Here is a 22,052-nt window from a genome sequence, read left to right on the forward strand (position 1 = left end):
ATTCATATATACAAACTTATGGCCAGGTAGAAACAAGACAGGTCGCAGCAACCAGAGCAGGACAAATGCCGTGTCAATATGTAATACATGCAGTGGGACCACAATATAATCTACCGACATTCCTAGGTCCCAACAATTACTTACTGAGGCTGTCCAGAACGCAATCCTGTATGCCTCCTCTGTCCCTTCCCCCAGTACGATGCCTCAACGTACAATGGCCATACTATTAATCTCTGCCGGTATCTTTCAATATCCCAGGAAGGATGCCGCCATGGTCATAGTATCAGCAATAGAGCGGTGTATACAGGAAAACCCCATAAAATTGGAGGAGGTCCGATTTGTCCTCGACAGCCACATAACGGCCCATCAGGCAATACAATCTGTAATTGTAACAGAGCCTCCTGCCCCGCTTCTGCAGCAGATGCCTCTTGTGCCCATACTACCGCCACCTCCTCCTGCCCCCGAGTCAGTAATATCTTTGAAGAAGATGATGTGAAAGCTACTCCTGACAGGCCAAAGTAAACTCCCTTTTCCCCATCCCAAATAAACACCCTTTGCATCCAGTTACCCAATCCAGAAACCTCCCCATGGCCTTTTATAGGCAAATGGCAGCGAATCGAGAGATTTATTCCACTTCCCGAAGAGATCTGTTACACTTGCTCCAAGTGAAGGCTGAGGAGGGGTATCTTCCAATTATTGAGGGTGGCATAACCTATAATGTGAATTTGGACGGGGAACATATGAGTGGTGTTGATATCTGCAATGCTTTAAAAGTTTGGGCACAAGATAGATTAGCGGACCAAGCTACCTCCCTCACAGATGTCACACAGGACAAGGAGCAGACTGCCGAGAAGTTTTATGGGCGTCTTAAGGTAGTGTTTAAAGATTTGGGATTCTCACTGTATAATAAAGCCCATTCACATCTTTTTGTGGCAGCTTTAATGTCCGGCCTCAAATCTGAATTGAAAGAGACAATAATGTCAGTCAGACCTGATATCGAGACTTCCACTCCGGATGATGCATTGAAAATAGTAAAAAGTTTTCAGAAGAATTTAGCCCGCTCTGCATCAGCATGGAAATCAAAGGTTATACCAGTAGCCACAGCGATTCCTGCTCCAACCTCAGCCCCCACCCCAGCTACAAGGACGCAGCTGTTCCTTATCAGTGGCCCACACAACAGACTCCAGCTCCTGCCCTCCTCCCCTACACAAATTCAGTTCCCTACTCCAATATCCCTTTTAACCCTATGTCTGGGAAGCTCACTCCCCAGCCCTGCCGTGCCAATTCTCGCTTGAAGTGCTGGCGCTGAGGCCGGCCTGGTCACTTTCAGAGAGATTGTCATACCCATGCTGACAGTTGCTACCTTCAGGTTCCCCCTTCCACCCGTAACCTGAATACTGGGAACTCTGGGGGATACTCTGGTTTCAGATAGCCTCAAAATCCTGATAATCGCCCATACTGAAGAGATGGCAGACCCAATAAACATACTATTACAAAACCCATCCCTGTGGGACCTTTCCCTGAGGTCACGGCCCAGTTCATAATCTCTCCCACATGTCTGGTAAATTTACTGGGGGCAGATTTATTATCACAGTTCCGCTCCAGAATACAATTCCAAGATGATGGTCAGATGGTTCTTACGTTACATAACCCTTAAGCAGATGAACACAATGAGATCTGTATCCTACATGCCCTTCCCATGGTAATGATGGCCCTGATAGGCCCAGATCACCCCCAATAATGTCTGTAGAACCAGTAAAAGGGTTTCTCAAACCTGGTGCCCCTTTTCTGAAAGTCCATCAATACCCTTTGAAACATGATCAGGAGCGGGGCCTCAAGGGCCAAATACAAACGTTACTCGATAATGGTGCCCTGGTACCTTGTGTTTCCCCATGTAACACTCCCTTGTTTCCCGTTAAGAAAAAGACCCCACCCGGCCAACCCCCTGTGTACCGGCTGGTACAAGATCTACGGGCAGTTAATGCAGCTACTGTTCTGTAAACACCTGTGGTGCCTAATCCATATTCTTGTGTCCCAGATACCTCAGAATGCTGCTTGGTTCAGTCATCGACCTTGCCAATGCCTTCTTCAGCATTCCATTACACCCAGATTGCCAGTTTGTTTGCATTCACTTATCAGGGACGACAATTGACGTGGACAGTTATGCCACATGGGGCCCAAAACAGTCCCAATCAGTTTGCAAAAAATATGGGCGAGTGTCTTTTTCCCTGGCAGTTAGATCATCGCTATGTCACGCTGCTCCAGTATGTGGATGAGGTTTTGTTGTGTGCACGAACAGAGCAGGAAGCCATTGCTGCCACTGTTCCCCTCCTCAAGTATCTGGCAGATCTGAACTGTCGGGTTTCGGCCTCGAAACTTCAGTTCTGCCTTGGTCAATTGATATTTTTGGGTAACTGTCTCCTTCAGGGTGTCAAGACACCTCACAAAAGAAAGAAAAATAGCCGTCAGCTCCCTTCCTTTTCCAAAAGATGAGACTGAACTCCAGCATTTTCTTGGACTATGTACTTATTGTAGTCAGTGGATACCGGACGCATCCCGCATAATGCAACCCCTCTACAATGCCCTGAAAGACGGTATATGAACTATAAGGAAAGATCAACGGTTTGTATGGAAAGCCTTTATCGTGCCTTCTCTGAATTAAAGCGGCTTATTGCTTCCGCCCCTGCCTTGGGCATCCTGGACTATACTCGACCGTTCCATTTGTATGTGCCTGAGAATGAAGGACACGCAGCAGGGGTACTCACACAGTCGCATGGCAATAGACAACGGCCTGTGGGCTATTATTCAGCCCGCCTCGACCCCGTGGCCCGGGCATCACCAAGTTGCATAAGGGCAGTTCACGCCACTCACTCGTTGCTTGACAAGACTGCAGACATAATTCTTGGACATGAGACGCACATTTTTGCCCCACATGATATTGCGGCAATACTGACACTCCAACAGCCAAAACATTTGACTGTACGACGACACTTGCGGCTGCAGTGTTCACTCCTTTTGCCTGACTAAATTCAACCCCGCTACTTTACTGCCTGTCCCCAAGAAGGATGGCAGTGATGAGTATTACCTCCAACATGACTGTTCCCAACTCCTGACTGAAGAGATAGCTTCCAAAATCCACTTCCAAATCCTGATCTGGTGTTATACACGGATGGTTCAAGATATGCTGATGAGTTTGGCAGATTCCACAACGGATACGCTGTTACTACGGAAGATACTGTAGCGCACGGAGCTGCACTCCCTCCCTCACAGTCAGCACAAGAAGCAGAACTTCAGGCTCTGTCTACTGCATGTGTTCTGGCCAAAGACAGGAGGGCTAATATATACACGGACTCACAGTATACATTTGGTATTGCTCATGATTTCGGAGCTCTATGGGCCAATCGAGGGTTTATTACTACCGCCGGGACTCCAGTGAAGAATTCTGAAACTGTTAAAACCCTCATGGACTCATTCAAATTACCTACCCAGGTGGCCATTATCAAAGTTAAGGCGCACGGTCCTAGGAACAGTCCACAGACTGTCGGCAACGCCTTTGCGGATATGCAAGCAAAAGCTGCTGCTCTCCTACCCGTTGAACCGACCATACCAACTATGGTGACCACACGCTCAGCGTAAACAGTTACAAGAAACACTGACTCTACAGGAACCTGATGATCCATGACAGATGGAGGTTTTCTGTCGGACCCCACAAGACCGCTTAATGATGATGCAGAGAATGTCCCCATAGGAAGAAGTGAAGCAGTGGAAGGCTGATGGAGCATGTACGGACAATGGTCTCTGGAAAAACAGGATTTTTGGTTGCTTACCGTAAAATCTGTTTCTCGGAGCCTCCATTGAGGTGACACAGGAACCATGGGTGTATGCTGCTGCCACTATGCACAAAAAAAAGTTAGCTCCTCCTCTGCAGTGTACACCCCACCGACTGGCATACACTTCAGTTAGTGAGAAAGCAGTAGGAGATAAATAACAAGGTTGAAAACCATAACCACAAACATGAGAACTGAAAAAGTGAGAACAGTCATAGACCATAGAACAAGAGAAGCTGAATAACATGGGAGGGTGCTGTGTCCCCCAATGGAAGCTCCAAGAAACAGATTTTACGGTAAGCAACCAAAAATCCTGTTTTCTCTATAGCCTCTCATTGGGGGACACAGGAACCATGGGACGTCCAAAAGCAGCCCCTGGGGTGGGAAAAACAGACTTCCATCAGGTCAGAGGACTCGCCACTGCCGCCTGCAAAATCCTTATGCCTAGGCTGGAAAACCCTCAGAACGTCCAGTACCAGATTTAAATCCCATGAATCCACAGGGGCCCTGTACGGAGGGACAGCATGGGCCACTCCTTGAAGGAAGGTCTTAACCTGTGGCCGAGAAGATAAAGTTTTCTGACAAAGGATGGAGAGCGCAGAAACCTGGCCCTTCAGGGAACTAAGAGCAAGGCCCGAATCCAATCCTGCCTGAAGGAAGGCCAAAACGGAGGGCAGGGAAAAGGACATAGGTGAAACGGAGTTGGACTCGCACCAACGGAAATAAGCCTTCCAGGTACGGTAGTAAATCCTGGAAGAAGAAGGCTTTCTAGCCTGGATCATGGTGTGAATCACTCGGTCCGAGAGGCCGGACGCTCTTAGAACTGAGAGACCGAGAATTCGGGTGCCAGATCGGACCTGTCTGGAAGGCGCCAAGGGGCGTCCGCGAGAAGATTGATGATGTCCGCGAACCAAGTTCTCCTGGGCCAATCCGGGGCGATCAGAATGCACGGCACCCCTTCCGCTTTGATCTTTTTCAACAGCTTGGGAAGGGCAGGGGTGGGAACAGATAGGGCAGCACGAACTGCGACCAAGGAATGGCCAGAGCTTCGAAGCCCACCGCGAGGGGGTCGCGAGACCTGGAGACGAACCGAGGAAGCTTCTTGTTCATTCAGGACGCAGTGAGGTACACGTCCGGAGTCCCCCATCAAAGACAAATCTGATGGAAAACCTCCGGATGCAAGGACCGTTCCCCTGCCGCGAGACAGGAAGTCGGCAGCCCAACTGTCCACACCGGGGATATGCACCGTGGATATCACCGGAACCGTTGCCTCTGCCAGAGGAGGATCTTGGATACCTCGGCCAAGGCCAAGGAGCTCCGAGTCCCCCCGATGGTTGACATATGCCACCGCCGTGGCATTGTCCGTCTGGATTCGGATTGGTAGACCACTGAGCATCCTTTCCCAGTGACGAAGGGACAGAAAGATGGCCCGAATCTCGAGGACATTGATGGGCAGAGTTGACTCCTGCGCCGACCAACGACCCTGAACAGTCAGGTGGTGAAACACAGCACCCCAGCCGAGCAGGCTGGCGTCCGTTGTCACCACTTGCCAGTGAACTGGAAGGAAGGACCTGCCCTGGGACATGAGAGGTGATGTCAGCCACCAGTCGAGAGACCGTTTGACCCAGGGAGAGAGTCGGATCGGACGATCCAGGGAGAAGACAGACCTGTCCCACTGATACAGAATGGCTTGCTGAAAGGGTTGCGAATGAAATTGGGCAAAGGGAATCACTTCCAATGTTGCCACCATCCTCCCCAGAACCTTCAAGTCCGATTGGAAGGAGGGAGGCCGAGGACCCTGGAGCAAGCGTATGTCCCGACGAAGGATGGATCTCTTGTCTTCGGGAAGACAGACTTTGGTCTGACAAGTGTCGAAGAGCATGCCCAGAAAGATGATGCGCTGAGAAGGAATAAGGCAGGACTTCTTCCGGTTGACCAGCCACCCGAAACGGGCTAGGGTGTCGAGAACGATGGACAGGCTTTCGTGAGCCTGAGAGAAGGACGGAGACTTGATGAGGATGTCGTCGAGGTATGGAAACAGAACCAGGCCTCTGACCCTCAAGATGGCCATCAGCGCCGCCATAATCTTCGTGAAAACTCTTGGGGCGGTTGCAAGACCGAACGGTAGGGCGACGAACTGAAAATGTTCCTGGAGCACCGCAAAGCGCAGGAATCGGTGATGTCCCGGGAATAATCGGGACATGGAGGTAGGCGTCCTGAATATCTATGGAACACGGAAATTCCTGAGCCTCCATGAAAGCAATTACCGAACGAAGGGATTCCATCCTGAAGTGCTTCAGACGAACTCTCTTGTTCAGTAATTTGAGATCCAGAATGGGACAAACCTTGCACTCTTTGTTCGGTACCACAAAAAATGTTTGAATAGAAACCTGTGAACCGTTCTTTTTCTGGAACGGGAAAGATTACCCCGGCTTTGAGGAGAGAAGCGATGGCTGCGAAGAAACCCGGAACTAGAGCGGGGTCTCTTGGAGGTCGGGATTCGAAGAAATGATCCCGGGGTCGTGAAACGAACTCTATTCTGTATCCCGAGGATACAACTTCCCTGACCCATGCGTCCTCTACTGATGAGATCCAGACGTCCCTGAAGAAGAGGAGACGACCGCCCAGCCTGGGAGGTGTGCTGGGGTCTTGCCGAGAGTCATGCCGAGGTGGATCTTCCAGTCCTGGACCGGGAGGATCTACCCTGGGAGTAGCGAGGATGCCAGGAAGGAGTGGGCCTAAAGGATACTGTCTTCTTCTCCTGACGTGCCTGTGGCCTCTGTTGCTGCTGGGGAAAGGAGTTTGACGCCGCGAAGCGACGAAAAGGCAGAAAAGACCGAAATTGATGTCTGGGAGGAGGATGATGAGGTTTAGCCTGGGGAAGAAGAGAACTTGTGCCCCGGGTGGCGTCCTTAACGATTTGGTCCAGCTTAGAACCAAAGAGACGTGACCCCTGAAAAGGCAGGCTGGTAAGGGACTTTTTGGAAGACAAATCCGCCTGCCAGGCCTTAAGCCAAACGGTCCGGCGGATGGCAACCGCATTGCTGGATGCCTGAGCCACACAAGACGCGGCATCCAGGGAGGCTGAGACCAGATATTCACCTGCGTGAGAAATCTGGTTGGCAAGTTCCGCCAGCTGTCCGGGCGGCGCCCTCTTCAGAATGCCCCAACGGAGTTGTTTGGTCCATTTGGATATGGATTTTGAAACCCAAGTGGAAGCAAAGGCCGGGCAAAGACTAGCTGAGGCCGCTTCAAAGGCTGACTTCGCGAAAGATTCTATGACCCTATCGTTAGAATCCTTCAGAGATGCTCCGCCAGACAGTGGAAGGACCGTGTTGGTGGACAGTCTGGAAACTGGGGGATCCACCGAAGGAGAAGCAGTCCAATTAGCGGTGAGCTCCGGAGAAAAGGGATATAAAACGCCAAGTCGCTTTCCTCTCTGAAAGCGTCTGGTCGGGTTCTCTCTTTCTCTGGTCATAATCTCCTCGAATTCCGGGTGAGGAGTGAAAAACTTGGAAGGTGGTTTAGCCAGTCTAAACGAAACCGCCTGATCTGCGGGTTCCATAGAGGACTCCTTGATGCCACAGGTTTGATTTATCGCTCCAATGAGATTTTGAACCATATCCCTCATGGTAGCGATTTGGTTCGAATCCAGCTCTGAAACATCCTCCGAACGCCTCGCCTACTCAGGGGAGGAGGACGACTGGGGGGGGGGGGGGGGGAAGTCAACGGCAGAGAAGGACCGTGTGGCGAGATGGAGCAAGAGGACTCAGACCGGCGTTCCTGTCTGGACCTTTTGCGGCTTATAATGGAGGGCTCCGACGGAGGTTCCTGCGACCCGCTGGCTACTGCGGGGGTCTGCAGGGGTAATCGATCCAGCATGGACATCAGAGTTTGGGACACCCGAGTTAGATCCGCTAACGATTGTGACAGAGAGGAGGCCCAGCTAGGGGTGGGGGTATCACTCAAGCGGAGCAGCCGGGGGATCCTGGGCGGTGGGAACAATCGGGTTGCTGCAGGTCTGAGAGTGGGGAGGACTGACCTGAGGGAAGTTTGCAGTTACAGGACGAACATGCAAAGTATCTGACTAAGGCAGAAGAAGCGGAGGAAGAGGTAGGAGGACGAGAGCGGCCTCCCTCAGAGGTAGACATTTTGAAAGGTCCCTGAAGAAAATGCCAGAGGGTTAGGGGACAGGGGGGCAGAGGGGAGTGTCAGTCTGCAGTGCAGAGCTACTCACGGCAGACGAAAAAACGGATTACAGGTGGAGGAAGCTGCCCGGCTTGCGGGTGCACCTCCGGAGAAACGTTGAGCTCCTGCTGCAATCTGAACCGCAGATGGTGACCGCTGAAAGGGCGCAGGAATGTGCGCTCTGGAAGGGACATAGCGCGATGTGTGGCACCAAGCAGTGGCGTAGAGGGGGGGCGGAGACAGCCGTGCACCCAGGAGCACCAAGATGGCGCCGGTGGGCGGAGAGCGCAGGACAGATTGTAGGGCGGGACAAAGCCCGCCCGATGAAGGCGGAAGTGGTCAGAGCGCGCCACTGGAAGTAGGCCCGGGCAGAAGCCGGGGCCTAAATTAGAGGCTGGTGACCGCCGGAAGAAAGAGCCGCGGCGCCGCAGTTAGAAAAGTGGCGTGGCAGCTTGCCAAGGCTGTCACGCTGGAGAGGATAGAGCAGCCGCCGTGAAACCCGCGGCGCCGGAGCAGTGCGCCGCAGGGAGAAGCGGCGCAGCAGCCTGTCAGGGCTGTCGCGCTGGAGAAGGTAGTGTGGTCCCATAAATACCGCGGCACCGGAGCAGTGCGCAACAGGAAGAAGCGGCACGACAGCCTGTCAGGGCTGTCCCACTGGAGAAGGTGGAGTGGCCGCCGTAGGAAGCGGCGCGGCAGCCTGTAAAGGCCCCGCGCTGGAATAGAAGGCAGAGAGGCCGCAGCTGCCGCATGGGAAGAAAGAAATGTGGCTGCCTGCAATTCCGGGTCGTGCTGCTGCAATCTGGGTGCAAGCGACGACCAGGTATGCTGGGAGCCCTAGAAACCCCCCCCCGCCTTGAAAGATCTGGGATGGGGAAATACTCACCTCAAACATCCCACGCCAATACTAACCTGAAGAGGAATGAGACGTCCAGGGAGCTGATGGACGTCCTCGTCTCCGCAACCGACAGGCTCTGGTGAGCGAGTGGGTGGGGGACGGAGGCAGGACCGGTCTTCTGAGCACGCTTGTGTGCTAGGATCATGGTCCTGCTGAGGGATCTAGGGATCTATGAGGATACGGGGTGGCAGTACACGCCGTACTCATAGTCCGTATTGTGGGACTACAGGTGTGACTGTTCACCCTGTATCCCTCCGGAAAACCTGAAAGAAAACGACGCACATGGAGGTAGATAAGGGTCTAATGAAAGACCCGTGTCCACCTCCTACTGACACTAAGCTAAACTGAAGTGTATAATGCCAGTCGGTGGGGTGTACACTGCAGAGGAGGAGCTAACGTTTTTTGTGCATAGTGTCAGCCTCCTAGTGGCAGCAGCATACACCCACGGTTCCTGTGTCCCCCAATGAGAGGCTATAGAGAAAAGGACCAACTTGTGTGTCTCCCTAAGCGGAGGTACCCTGCTATTGCCACGTGGGCACATGGACCCACACCAGACCTGGTACAAAAATTCTACTGGGCTCCAGGTATTTCCTGACAGCACTCAACCGTGCATGTAATATCTGTCAGACCTGCAATCCCGGTCAACTTCAACGTGTACCCCCGAAGCATCTTGCTAAGCCCGACTATCTTTTCCAAAGGCTCCAGGTGAACCACATCACGTAGCCCAAGTCTGGAAGGTATGAATATTGTCTGGTGGTTGTCGACATGTTCTCCAGTTGGCCGGAAGCATTCCCCGTTACCAACATGACTGCAAAAACTACAGCAAAGAAACTGGTGATAGAAGTCATATGCAGATATGGTGTTCCAGAACTCGTTGAAAGTGACCAAGGCCCGGCCTTTTCTTCTCATGTGTATCAGGAGGTTCTGACAATGCTTGGATCCACTGTAGCCCTCCATACTCCGTACCATCCACAATCCAGTGGGAAAGTTGAGAGGCTGAATGGCACACTGAAGGGACAATTGACCAAAATGATGCAGGAGACGGCTCCATGGCCAGAGCTCCTACCCATTGTACTGTACCACATTCGTACTACCCCTAAGGCAAAACATGGCCTGTCCCCATATGAGATATTGTTTGGTGCTAGGTCCCCAGTTGCAAATTTCCGGCCTCAGTAGTTATCAGAAGAAACTGACCGTGCTGTTCAATATGTTATTCAGCTTAGTAAAACCCTTGCTAACACCGATGCTCTAGTTTCTTCTTCCCTTCCAGATTCAGCAGAAACCGATATTTGTTACAACTTGAAGCCTGGTGATTTTGTGGTCGTGAAAAGGCATGTCAGAAAACACGGACGGGAACCCTTGTATGACGGTCCTTATCAAGTCCTCCTCATTACTCCTATGTCAGTAAAGCTGGAAGGGAGACCGACGTGGATTCACGCATCGCACTGCAAGCTGGTTAAACAGACTAGTGGCAGATAATGGGGCATAATACTTAATACTACTGTTGCTGTCCAAAACCAACTCATCATAGTCACTAATCAACATACTGTAGTACTGGATTACTTAACAGCAGCACAGGGTGGTATGTGTCTGGTTATTGGACCCGCTTGCGGTCATCATACAGATCCCAATAGCACTATGAAGTTAACGTTAGAAGACATTCAAAGACTCAGAGATCAATATGATAAAGACAATGACCGTAATATGGACAGTTGGTGGGCAGACACCTTCTCCTTTCTTAATCCAGCCAATTGGTTTAAGGGACTTGGGGGCTGGATAGCTGGAATCTTGCAAAGTTTGTTACACATCGCTGCCTTTATCCTTGTCATGTATGTAATACTAAAACTTGTTCTTTGGTGTATTTCTGTATGTATTAGGAAATTCTGCACTAGAACAACTAATGATGATACCAAAAGCGTTGCCACCCCTGCTCTTCTCTACAACAATTTCACAAAGTTACCTGATGAAGATGCTGAAGCCAAGCGTATGGCTACCTTCAAAAGACCTCCTCCACCGTCATCAAAAATTGTTATCCGTAAATTGTAGCATACAGGGGGGACGGGTGCGCCGCAACAGCCATGGCTGGTAACATGGCACCAGTCATGTGAAGACCTTACCCATCGAGCTTATAGCTCGGGATATTACCTCTGATGCTACATATTAGTTAACAAAATGTATCTAGGGAGGAATGTGAAGGGTTAAACCAAGATCAAAATTAAAGCAGGCTTTATTTTGTGCTTTTCGACTCCATTTTGCTGTTTTGAGATAAATTCTGTTACTAGGCTAAAGTTCATCGTTGTTATGAGAGCTTGATTGTTCTAGTTTGAACAAGAGCACGAGAGTGAAGGTGTATTGTTCTACGAGACCTTGACGTACAGGCTGTTCCTGCATTCTTATAGGTTAAGAAAACTGTGAGCGTGTTCTTATGTTGATTGGTTGAAGTAGAACTTGCTAAAATTATGAAAAGTGCAACACAATAAACGGGATTAGGGATTTGACGTTGATCCCCCCAAACAGAGACATGTCTCCGTCTTGTTATTCTCAGTTGCTGGCAACGCCCTGTGGATCAATTTGAAAATCACTGAGTCAACCATGAAGGGTCACTCCAGATCCTCCCTCAACAACACCACGGAGAAGAGATCCGTGACAACTGGATTTTACTGTGCATGCATTATTGGTACTGCCACATAGAGGGGTCAAGGTTCCCTGCTCCTCGCCACATGGGGGGAGAGGAGACCATGTATAGGTGTAAGGACACACGTACCGGCATCTCCACTGTCCACAGCTCTCCTCCTAACTTGCAGTTCATCTGTAAGGCGATTTTGGTGCAGACGGAGAGGACAGTCTGGGGTTTGCTCAAGGTCCTGGCGACGACGCACTGGCTGGGGATGGGGAAGTCCACGCACAGGTGCTTCTTGATGGCGTCGTACTTCATCTTATTAATGCTGGACAGGATACAGACGACCTGGAGTGCAGAGACAGATCATAGGGACATTTCGGACATTCTTGCTGGTCACGTCTCCACCCAGTCCAATATCTACCCACCATCTCGGTGTGGTCTGTAATGTTCTGCTGGAAGGCCTGTAAATATCCTCCCACAGTGTCCTCGACTTCAACCCTTTAGAAAAGATAAAAAGAAAACGTATGGTGTAAGACCCACACTGTGCGAGCCCCTCGGCTGAGCCCCCCCCGAGCCTCACAGCACCGCCTGGTTCATCTTGATGCGCATTTGCTGTGTGATCTTGAACAAGTTCTGCAGGAGAGCGTTCGCCGCGTCGTAATTTCTCCGGGTGTAAAAGAGCAGCCAATTATTCAGATCTCGGGGGCTGATCAGGACGGCACCCCTCAACTCTCGCGACCAGTCAGCAAACTGTGGATTATATTCTGCCTGCAAATAATCCGAAATCACAAAATTACACCTCAGTGCAGGATCTCCGGAGGTCGTCACCCAGATTCTCAGCAGCCTGAGTTACACAACAGGTCTGTGCAAAGTAGTGGGCAACCAAGAGTCAACCTGGCTTAGAGACAAGAAAGCTGGTGGGGAAGGCTTGGCCAAGGGCAGTCTGTGTCGGACTCCCAAACAGCCTCTGAAAAAGGTGAAACATGAGTCAAAAGAAGGAAAGAATCCAGGCTGCAGCTCAAGAAGACCCCACAAAGCACTATTGGGTCCTGGAATATTATCCAAACAAAAAAACAAAAAAAAACCTACTCAAAATTTTTTTATACAAACGCCTCCTGAAATGTAACGTGCATTTTATATCACAGCTAATTGGGGAAAAAAAAAAATCAAGTCATCACTCGGATCAATGTAAAACATAAAATAGAAAAGGTGAAAAAGTCTAAAAAAAAAAAAAGTGTTATATTTTCCCTGCAGAATTGTTTCCAGGCCATTGTATAACACTGCGGACACTGTAGAAATTATACCCTTTTTCCTTGTAGTCACGTTCAGTGCAATTTAATTTTTATCCTACAAAACTACATCTCATCCTGCAAAATACAAGCCCTCCTATGGCGATGAAGATGAAAATAATATATAAAAAATATAAATAAATAAATAAGTAAGTAGTGGAGAGGGAATGGGAATGTGTTGTGGTGCGTTCACTCTACCTAAATACTCACAGATCTGTCTCTTTGCAGGATTTTTTCCGGAGGTGCGATTCTCCCTTCGAACTGTAGGAGTTCGGTATCGAAATTCAGCCCCCAGTCACGTAGCTCTTTCTGAACGCTCTCGTCCCTAAAGACAGGAGAAAAATAATCCCCGGACTCATCACTACTGGGTGGGGAAAGGAAGGAGCCCAATGTCTTAAGTGCTGGTGCTCTATTGGCACTGTATCTATCTTTAGAACAGGACCCCACCGTCAGGAATGGAGAAGTGGCCATTACGTCTATTGGATCCAGATGAGACTATCCAGCAGCTTTAGGGACCACAAGAGCTGCCTTTCCCCAGTATATGGCTTTACCATCTCAGAATGTGTTTCGCCGTTTCTTCTTCTGGAGGTGTGGTTCCCCGGAGGAAGCAACGGCGAAACATGTATTGGGTTACGTAAGCATCAAACTGTGGTCACACATCTCTTGTTATGCGGTCTTATTTTTCTCTCATTACGCAAGGTATCCCTCGTGTTTGTAGTCAAGTAGCGAGCAAAGCAATAGAGGAATGTCTCCGATCTACTGCTGTAATCAGGCTGAAGGGTCAACATCTCAGAAATTCCAGCTTATATGAGCTGTTCAGTCATGTGCCAATCATACTGAGAGCTGAGGCCGCTATCAGGAGCCTCCGTACTGAGTCACTCACAGCCTCGATGGGGAACCAATTTTGAAACTACAGCAAACCCAAGACATGGCTTCTAACCAAACTCACCTTGCCCAATAAAAGGCCCAGGTCAGAGGCAGACGGCCCTTACCAGCCACTGTGGCTACTTACTTGTGTATGTAATTCAGGAACTTCCCAACCTGCCGCTCCCTCTGGTCTGGTGGTAAGCGAGTGTGAACGGCCAGGTCTTTCATGACGTTGAAGTCGTTTCTCATTCTGTCGGTCAGACCTGTGTTATAAAGATGAAGTGGCAAGAGATGAGAATACAAGCAGCTGCCTCCTGGTGAGGAGCCATGGGGGGCATTACTGGGACCGGCGCATTTCAGGAGGGGATCCCTAGCGATCTGCAAGATACCAGCCATACAGCGGACAGGGCAGACCAAATCAGGGTTTGTTTTTCTTAAACAGGGTAAAATGTGCGGGGGGGGGGGAATAAGAATTTTTTTTCTTCCTTTTTTAAATATTTAATGTATGTATAAAAACGTCTTCCTTTAATTTTCTACGTTATTTTGAAGTTTATTCGGGGACTTCAACCTCCAATCATTTGTGCTACACCACAGTACTGCAGCATATTGTGATAATTCCACGGCAGGAAGCTACAGGGATCGAGGACGAGCATGCGCACCGTTTAATGCTGCTATCGGAGATTGACAGCGGCATTTAAATGGTTAACAGCAGCAACAGGAACTCAAACAGGACGGCCACGACTGTCAGAGACAGGTGCTGGCTATATGATCTAGCACAGCTCCTCATTCCCCTCCTCATGTGAAGACCCTTCCCAGGACATCCATTTGTGGGAAGGCATTAATATTGCATTTGCGACCGTTCCCACCACCTTCTTGAGCTTTACTTTAGGCTGTTCTCACACCTATGACATTATTGGTCGGTGAACACCCTGCGATATCCAGACCTTATATATGTCTACGGTCAGCTGAGGCCAAGACCGGAGGTCCGCAGCCAGTACGGACAGAGCAGTCAGCACTTGGACCAATGTTGGACACAGATCCAGCCTTATAGCTATTTAGCCACCATTTACAATCACAGAGGTAACTGTGGCGTAGTCAGCAAGCTCTGCTAGTAACCTGCCAGGGACTGCGCTCACCTGTTAGGTTACATAACTCTGGCACCAGTACGATGGCTCCGTTTTCGGCTCCCGGCTTGGGCCTCCGGGGGATGTTCACGATTAGCGGCTGGCTCATGTCCTCCACTTGTTCATTGTATTGCTGAGGGCGATGCAAAATAAACAGCAGGACGACTCAGTTATCAGAGCTTTGTCCAAGTCACCAGCAAATAATAAAAGATCACCCATAAGCAAAATTCTTTTAAAAAAAAGAAGTTTAAAAACTCGCTCTATCGCTTCATTTTCAGCTCCTATTGCAACTGTGCACCCAGCCAGGACAGCACAGCTCCATGCAAGATGTAGTGGGGATATTTGAGCCGAATCGAAGAGAAGATGATTTTGGGTGCTTACCGTAAAATATTTTTCTCTGAGCCTTCTGTGGAGAAACGGGGAGGAGGGGTGGGGATGGGAGGTCAGCAGGTGCCCTGATCCACTAGCCAAAACACATGAATACCCAAGATGGTGCAAATTACAGAGTCTCACCTTTCTGCCGATTCACCGGGATCAAGATTAAAGCAGCTGGGACTTCCAGCTTCCAGGACAGACTACCCCCACCTGTGGCACGCACAGAAAGGAGGTATTGACAAGCTTAGGAAGATGACAGTCCATTGAGGCAGAAGGCCAGTTGACCAGAGGGTCACAACCTGGCTTCTCCGAAAATCTCCATGGAGCCAGGTGACTGGTGGGTCCCATTACTTGCTTTCATAAACGTATCCATGGAGCTCAGGTGACCGGTGGGTCCAAATCCTGACTAACCCAAACGTATCCATGGTTCAGCGATAGTGAATGGAGCAGATCTGCATTCTTTCAGCGGGGGCCGGGGTCCTCTAAGCTGACATCCAGAAGAATGTCAAATCTGTGTCCCTCGTGATGGAGCCATGATGTCCTGGCTGCTGTCCTGTAGAGAGTTTCTGGTTCTTCGGATCTCTTGGCTGTCTGGATGTATATCTGTTTACGAAGATATATCTTATAGAGGCGCTTATGTCCTCTTTATAGTTAACAACTGTCCTTCAAACATCCAGAGGTAAAGGGGAAGAATGGTGACATGGTCAACTCGCATTGTTTAATTATTTCATCTATTTGCACAGTTTTTCCTCCTGTTTTGCAAGTCAACAAGCCAGCTGGCCTGGACAATGTGTAATCAACATTTCAGCAAACATTATTGTTCAATTATTATGCGCCTATAGTTGCCCAGGATAACAGCACAATACGTTACATCAAGTTTCAACTTACAAGTCAGTATTACAGGATAATGTTACCAAAAGTCTGTTTTCTTGACGAACCAGAAAGAAAAATTCAAAAGTCAACATGTAGATAACAGTCAGTGACTCCTGGCTAACTGAAAATAGGGATTTTTGTGTACTCACCGTAAAATCCTTTTCTCCGAGCCAATCATTGGGGTACACAGACCATGGGTGTTATGCTGCTGCCACTAGGAGGACACCAAGTTGAAACAAAAAGTTAGCTCCTCCTCTGCAATACACACCCTCCTGCTGGCTCCCAGAGAACCAGTTCGGTGCAAAAGCAGTAGGAGGTCATAAACTTCATATCAGATTAAAGAAAAACCAAGCACAATCCAAAAGATTAACAGGGTGGGTGCTGTGTCCCCCAATGATTGGCTCGGAGAAAGATTTTACGGTTAGTACACAAAAATCCCTATTTCCCCTACGCCTCATTGGGGGACACAGACCATGGGATGCATGTAAGATAGCTGCGGAGACACCATCACGTGTTTATCAACGCAAGCAGTGAATAGCCAGACCTTTCCCCGGGAAGGAACAACCACGGGAAGGGCAGCATCCAATAAAGGAAAACATCCAATACAGGAAAACCACCTATGCCAAGCATGGTATCCATCCACAGACAGCTGTTTCGGGGTGTTTGCCCCTCATCAGTGTGGAGTAGGAATCGGGCTATTAGGAGCAGTGCCTAGTAAAAGGCTGTAAAGGCACAGATGATTATAGCTTTTCTGCTATATCGCGCTGAAGTAAAATATTATATATATATATATATATATATATATATATATATATATATATATATATATATATATATATATATATATATACACACACACACACACGAAACCCGACTTTGGAGTGAAGATCGCCGACCCGATCCCGGGAGGCCGCTGTCACACTTCTCAGTATGCGTTTCAAAAACGCAAACGCAGGAAAAAACGCATGTAAACGCGTCAAAACGCCGCGGTTTTTTTTACCGCATGAGAAAACGCATGCGTCTAAAAAACGCAGCATTTGCACGCGTTTACATGCGTTTTTTTCACCACCTGCGTTTGCGTTTTTAAACGCAAATGTGAAACTAGCCTTACAGATTGGAAGTAATTCTGCGCTGGAATAAAACAGATAAGGACAAGATCTGGCCTTTGAGAGAGGGAGGGAAAGAGAGAGAAAAAAAAAAAGCTGAGCGCCAAATCTGATTCCAGACCAGTCTGGAGAATTTCCCAAATTGGAGGGAACAGAGAAGACATGAGGACGTCCTGACAAAAAACGGCCGCTGGCAGAGCAGATTTAGATGATCCGGCCGTCGCCATAGGACATCGACGACTATCTGCACTCAATCTGCATATCACGCCAAGTGTGTCCTAACCTGGGCGATCAGGTAGACCTGAGCAGAGGGGATTCCAGTAATCCTTAAGACTCTCGGAAGTAAATTAAAGCGGGAAAAAAAAGCACGTGCTGAAGATGAAGCCGCGGAGAGACTCGTGTATGCTCCTTGATGGTCTATAGATCCCAAGACCGAGCTCTGAAGTGGAATACCTTGGCGCGCAATCTTGAAGCCATCCGATCCACGCCCGGAGTCCTTAAATGAATACATTTCTGTCGAAAGGCCTTCCATTGTCCCAAGGCGAGACCTTGAAAGCTACGAAAAAACTGCCGCCTGGGATATGGACTGCTGAAATTACTGAGCGGTTCCTATCTGCCCATTGGGCAATATGGGCTACCTCATGCATGGCCACCCTGCTGTGGGTAACCCCTTTAATGACTGATACATGCAACAGCTGTGGCTTTATCGGATAGAATTCGGATGGGGTGACTCGGCAGGAGATATTGGAACTGTTGCAGGGCTATCCTGATTGCTAGGATTTCCCAGACATTAATCGGAAGGCTCGACTCCCGAGTTGATCAGCGCCCCTGAGCCATGAGGTGCCTAAGACTACTCCCCAGTCAAGGAGACTGACATCGGTAGACACCACTAGCCATTAAACCGGGAGAAAATATTTCCTCTGGAAGAGAGAAGGCCTCAATGTCCATCACCCGAGAGGCTGCCTGATCCGCCGGAGCATGCAGCATCGGTGATCAAGGAAGAAAACAGGTTCATGCTGCAGGGGACGGAGAGTCAGCTGAACGAAAAAGACCATTTCCATTGCTGTCACCATTTTGCCCCAGTGGCGTCACAGCAAACCAGATAGAATGATGGAGTGAGTAGTTAAGTGCGTGGGCTCTGTGTTAGAAAAGGCTCTGACTTTGTGTTGAGGGGGAATCACTAACCCTCGGAGGCATCCAGGGTCATTCCTTAAAAGGATATCCACTGGGCTGGAACGAGGGGAGCCTGTATACATTTATCCACGAGCTCAGGGGAGGAAGAGTATCGCCAGAGATGCAAAGACCCCTGATGAGAAGGTCGTCTGAGTAGGGCAGAAAGATCATGCCTCGAAGGTCATGACGGCTGTCATGTCCATCTTGCACTCTCGAGAGCACGATGTGAACTGAAAATGCTGTTTGGGAATGGCGAAGCACAGGATTGTTTAGAGAGGGGAAATTCGAACATGTAGGAAAAAACATCCCGTTGTCGATGGATGTTAGACGCGTCCCTCTTATCGACGAGTGACCATGATCCTTTGGTAGGATCTGATGCCAAGACTTCAGATTGCAAGACTGTAGTACTAACCACTGAAACAACGTGCTGCATTAGAGATGGATGAATTATCCCAGTCAGGCTGGTGAAGACCCTGACTGATAGAGGAAGGATAATGAAGGGATTGTATCGCTGTGGTCAGTGATGCCATGGTCTGCGTCAGCGACAAAGACCACACTGGGGGAGGGGGGAAGTATAGTGTAGTCTAGATTCCAGCCTCAGTAAAATGAGGCTGCAAGACAGAATACCCCATGACCTGTTAATCTCATGAATCCTTTGCAGGAATAAACAACCGTGCCTCAGGGTTAGAGCACTTACCCAGGGCTGTTGCCCAATGGTGCTGCAGGTCTGATAAACTAAGGTGGGATTTTGATCCGAGGACCCCATACAGCCAAAGTACTGAGCGAACGTCAAACAGATTAGAGTAGAACACCTTGAGCCCCTCGTAAATCTATGGTGTCCGAAAAAGGATTTTTTTTTTTTTTTTTTTGCACACAGAGTCCGTTATCTATTCAACGAGCCATAAAAAAAAAGGAAACACCTTCTGAACGTGATGGCATCCGCCGCGGATAGTGCAGCGCAGCTAGCCGCCTCCAAAAAGGCGACCAGGATACCATGGCTTTAGCTACCCCTGCCGCGGCATACGATGGATAGTGCTGAACCAGAGGTCTCAAAGACGGAGCGAGTCAGTCTCTGACAGTCTGTGGGTGATGATCCATCCGGCCAGGATAGGATTCTGAACACCGAAACGAATACTGGTGGGTTCACCGCAGGAGATTCAGCTCAATCTTTCCACAGATCAAAACAGGGGCGTACCACGCCTCAAGAGGGTGCTGACCCTTCAGACGTTTAACAGGTTGCTCTCAGCGCTGGTTAAGTATAACCCAGACCTCCGGGTGAATGGTAAACGCTGTTATGAGAGCGATTAGTCCTCTTGAAGGGCACTGTGTGTTCTGGGACAGAGCCGCAATCCTCGTCAACCTTTAGAGTCTGATTGATGGGCTCAATAAGAGAGTCCCTCATTTTCTGGAACTCTGGTGAGTGCAGATCCGGGAAACAATTCAAACTTAGTCTCGTTCTGCAAATCACTGGTGAGGGAGAGCGAGAAACAGAGCTCACGGACGCCAAGGCCCGAGATTGCTTGGGTAACTGTACCACGGATCCAATTTCTAGACGCTTGTACGGTTCTAGAATGCTTGGGGCCCCTGCTAGCCTATGACTCCAGTGTAGGAGAGGATCCAGTTATATCAGACCTGCTAAACGCTCCGATCCACAGAGGAATTAAATCTCTTTTGGCCAGACAAGCCACGGATTGCTTCATTGACGAAGCCCCTCAGGGGAACTAGGTACACTGGCATTGGGGCGATGGAGGGCTCCTGAACGCATTTGAGGTTTTGCAAGTTGGATAAAACTAATAGTCTTACTGGACCCTTTGGGAGCTTGGACCGTGACGTCATGGCGCCTTTAAGGAAACTGCATGCAGAGTCGTTTTAAACTGTCGCCCCTGTGAGTTGGCCCCAGAAATGCGTCCTCGCTGCCAGAGTAAGCCCCCCTGCCAGCGTCGCCGCAGACCGCCTGTCCAGTGCCACTGCTGGTCTAGGACCATGGTACAGGGAGAAAGGGGTCACCCTCAATCCGCCATCCTTTTAATAGGGAGGTAGAGAGGGACTTACACCTCGGACGAAGCCGGGGACTACATTTTTGCGACCAGCGCGTTACCTCAGGTGTTAAGCTGTCAGTTCCGGAGGATTCAGCTTACCCAGGTCCTGCTCTTGTGTCCCCAGAGAAGGTGTCGGTGTCCTCACGGCTCGCAGCGCTTCTGTCAGCGATGCTGTTACTGTCACCGCTGTCAGGAGGCCGGCTCCGTTCCTGAGGTGTAGAAAGATGGCCGCCAAGAGCAGGAGGGGCGCCTCTCGTTTAGGACGAGAAGCGTCAGAAGTGTAGGTAGCGCCGGCTGCGGTGGGCGGAGCCATGAAAAACACGGCCTGGGCCGGCTAGAAGCTGGGGACTAAATTTGTGAAGCCTGCCAGAAATGAACGCCGCCCACAGCGCAAACAGATAGATGAATAAAGCGGTGTAAAACTCCGCTGGACGCCGTGACACCGCTCCCCCAGGGACCAGGACCCCGTCTATGCGACCAGATGGTGCCAGCCGCAGTCATTCTCACATTTTGAGGTGATGTAGCAGAGCTGGTGCAGATCTGTTGCATTGTGGCTGGTCTTTGGATTCTCCCCCCCCACCCCCATAGTCAGGGGGGTGGAGAGGGACTTTCTGCCTCCTTCCACCATCCGCTTTCAGTCAGTGGTGATGCAGTGGGGGCTGCACGGATGCCATAGTGGGCCCTCTGTTGTCCATGGAACAGGGCAGAATGTCCGGCATTAGGCCTGGCTCCAGGAGAGGATACATAGAGGCGACACTATGTGCTAGCCTTTTGCTGGTGTGGGGAGATCGGGACCGTGAAGGAACCGTCGCCCCTGAAGTGAGCTCAGGCACCCCACGTCGCAGGAGAAGGTACGGGGAGGAACTCTCCGCGTTCTCGCCTGTTGATTCGGGGGAGATCGGAGCCTTGAAAGGAACAGTCACCCCCTTCACTCCGTTAATTAAAAAATAAAAGTTTACAGAAAAGTAAAAATTAAATAAGAACGTTGGGGTCTGAACCAGACCCAAGTGCCTCCTACAGACACTAAGCAAGAACTGGTTCTCTGGGAGCCAGCAGGAGGGTGTATACTGCAGGGGAGGAGAGAACTCTGTTTCAACTTAGTGTCCTCCTAGTGGCAGCAGCATAACACCCACGGTCTGTGTCCCCCAATGAGGTGAAGGAGAAATAAAGGTCTGGTTAATTAAGATAAAATGTTGGGTCGTGACTCCTTTATTGGGAGACACAGGAAAGCATGGCTGTATGCTGCTGCCACTGGGTGGCTGACACTAGGCAGAAAAAAAGGCCAACTCCTCCCCATCAGGCTACACCCACCCAGAGAACTAACCAGTTTTGGTTAGTGTCCAAGGAAGTCAGACACGGGTCCATGTTCAGACCAGTCTCTACCATCTTTTGTTTTACTAACAGTTTCCCTTTTTCTTTCAGATACACCTTGTAACAGTGTGTAAATTCTCACAGTTTCCCAACTAGGGGACAGATAGAACAGTGTGGCGGCATCCACATCGTCCCCTCTCTAGTCTGAGAGGCGAGACCCTATTCCCCCTAACACTTCACAAGTGTCTCGGGGCGGCTCGTGGTGGAGTGTCCTGCCTTTCGGCCCCAGTGTCCCCCCCTAGCCTCCCTCCCATCATCCATGGTTGGCACCTTCTGGGACCATGACTGTGTGGGAGGGAAGACGT

The 22,052-nt window shown here is 49.9% G+C and overlaps 1 pseudogene across 1 annotated transcript in view; it reads right to left on the reverse strand.

Annotated features, from left to right (window-relative positions):
- LOC143817420 (piwi-like protein 1) overlaps nucleotides 1-22,052 on the reverse strand; it is a 113,004-nt pseudogene that overhangs the window by 25,592 nt on the left and 65,360 nt on the right. Inside the window, exons 10-15 of the transcript XR_013224145.1 lie at nucleotides 14,823-14,943; nucleotides 13,832-13,949; nucleotides 13,030-13,144; nucleotides 12,111-12,298; nucleotides 11,956-12,028; nucleotides 11,675-11,875 (exon numbers count right to left, since the gene is read on the reverse strand). The product of XR_013224145.1 is annotated as a piwi-like protein 1 (transcript). The remainder of the gene's footprint in view (nucleotides 1-11,674; nucleotides 11,876-11,955; nucleotides 12,029-12,110; nucleotides 12,299-13,029; nucleotides 13,145-13,831; nucleotides 13,950-14,822; nucleotides 14,944-22,052) is intronic.

The sequence above is a fragment of the Ranitomeya variabilis genome, chromosome 3, assembly GCF_051348905.1.
Source record: "Ranitomeya variabilis isolate aRanVar5 chromosome 3, aRanVar5.hap1, whole genome shotgun sequence".
NCBI lineage: Eukaryota > Metazoa > Chordata > Amphibia > Anura > Dendrobatidae > Ranitomeya > Ranitomeya variabilis.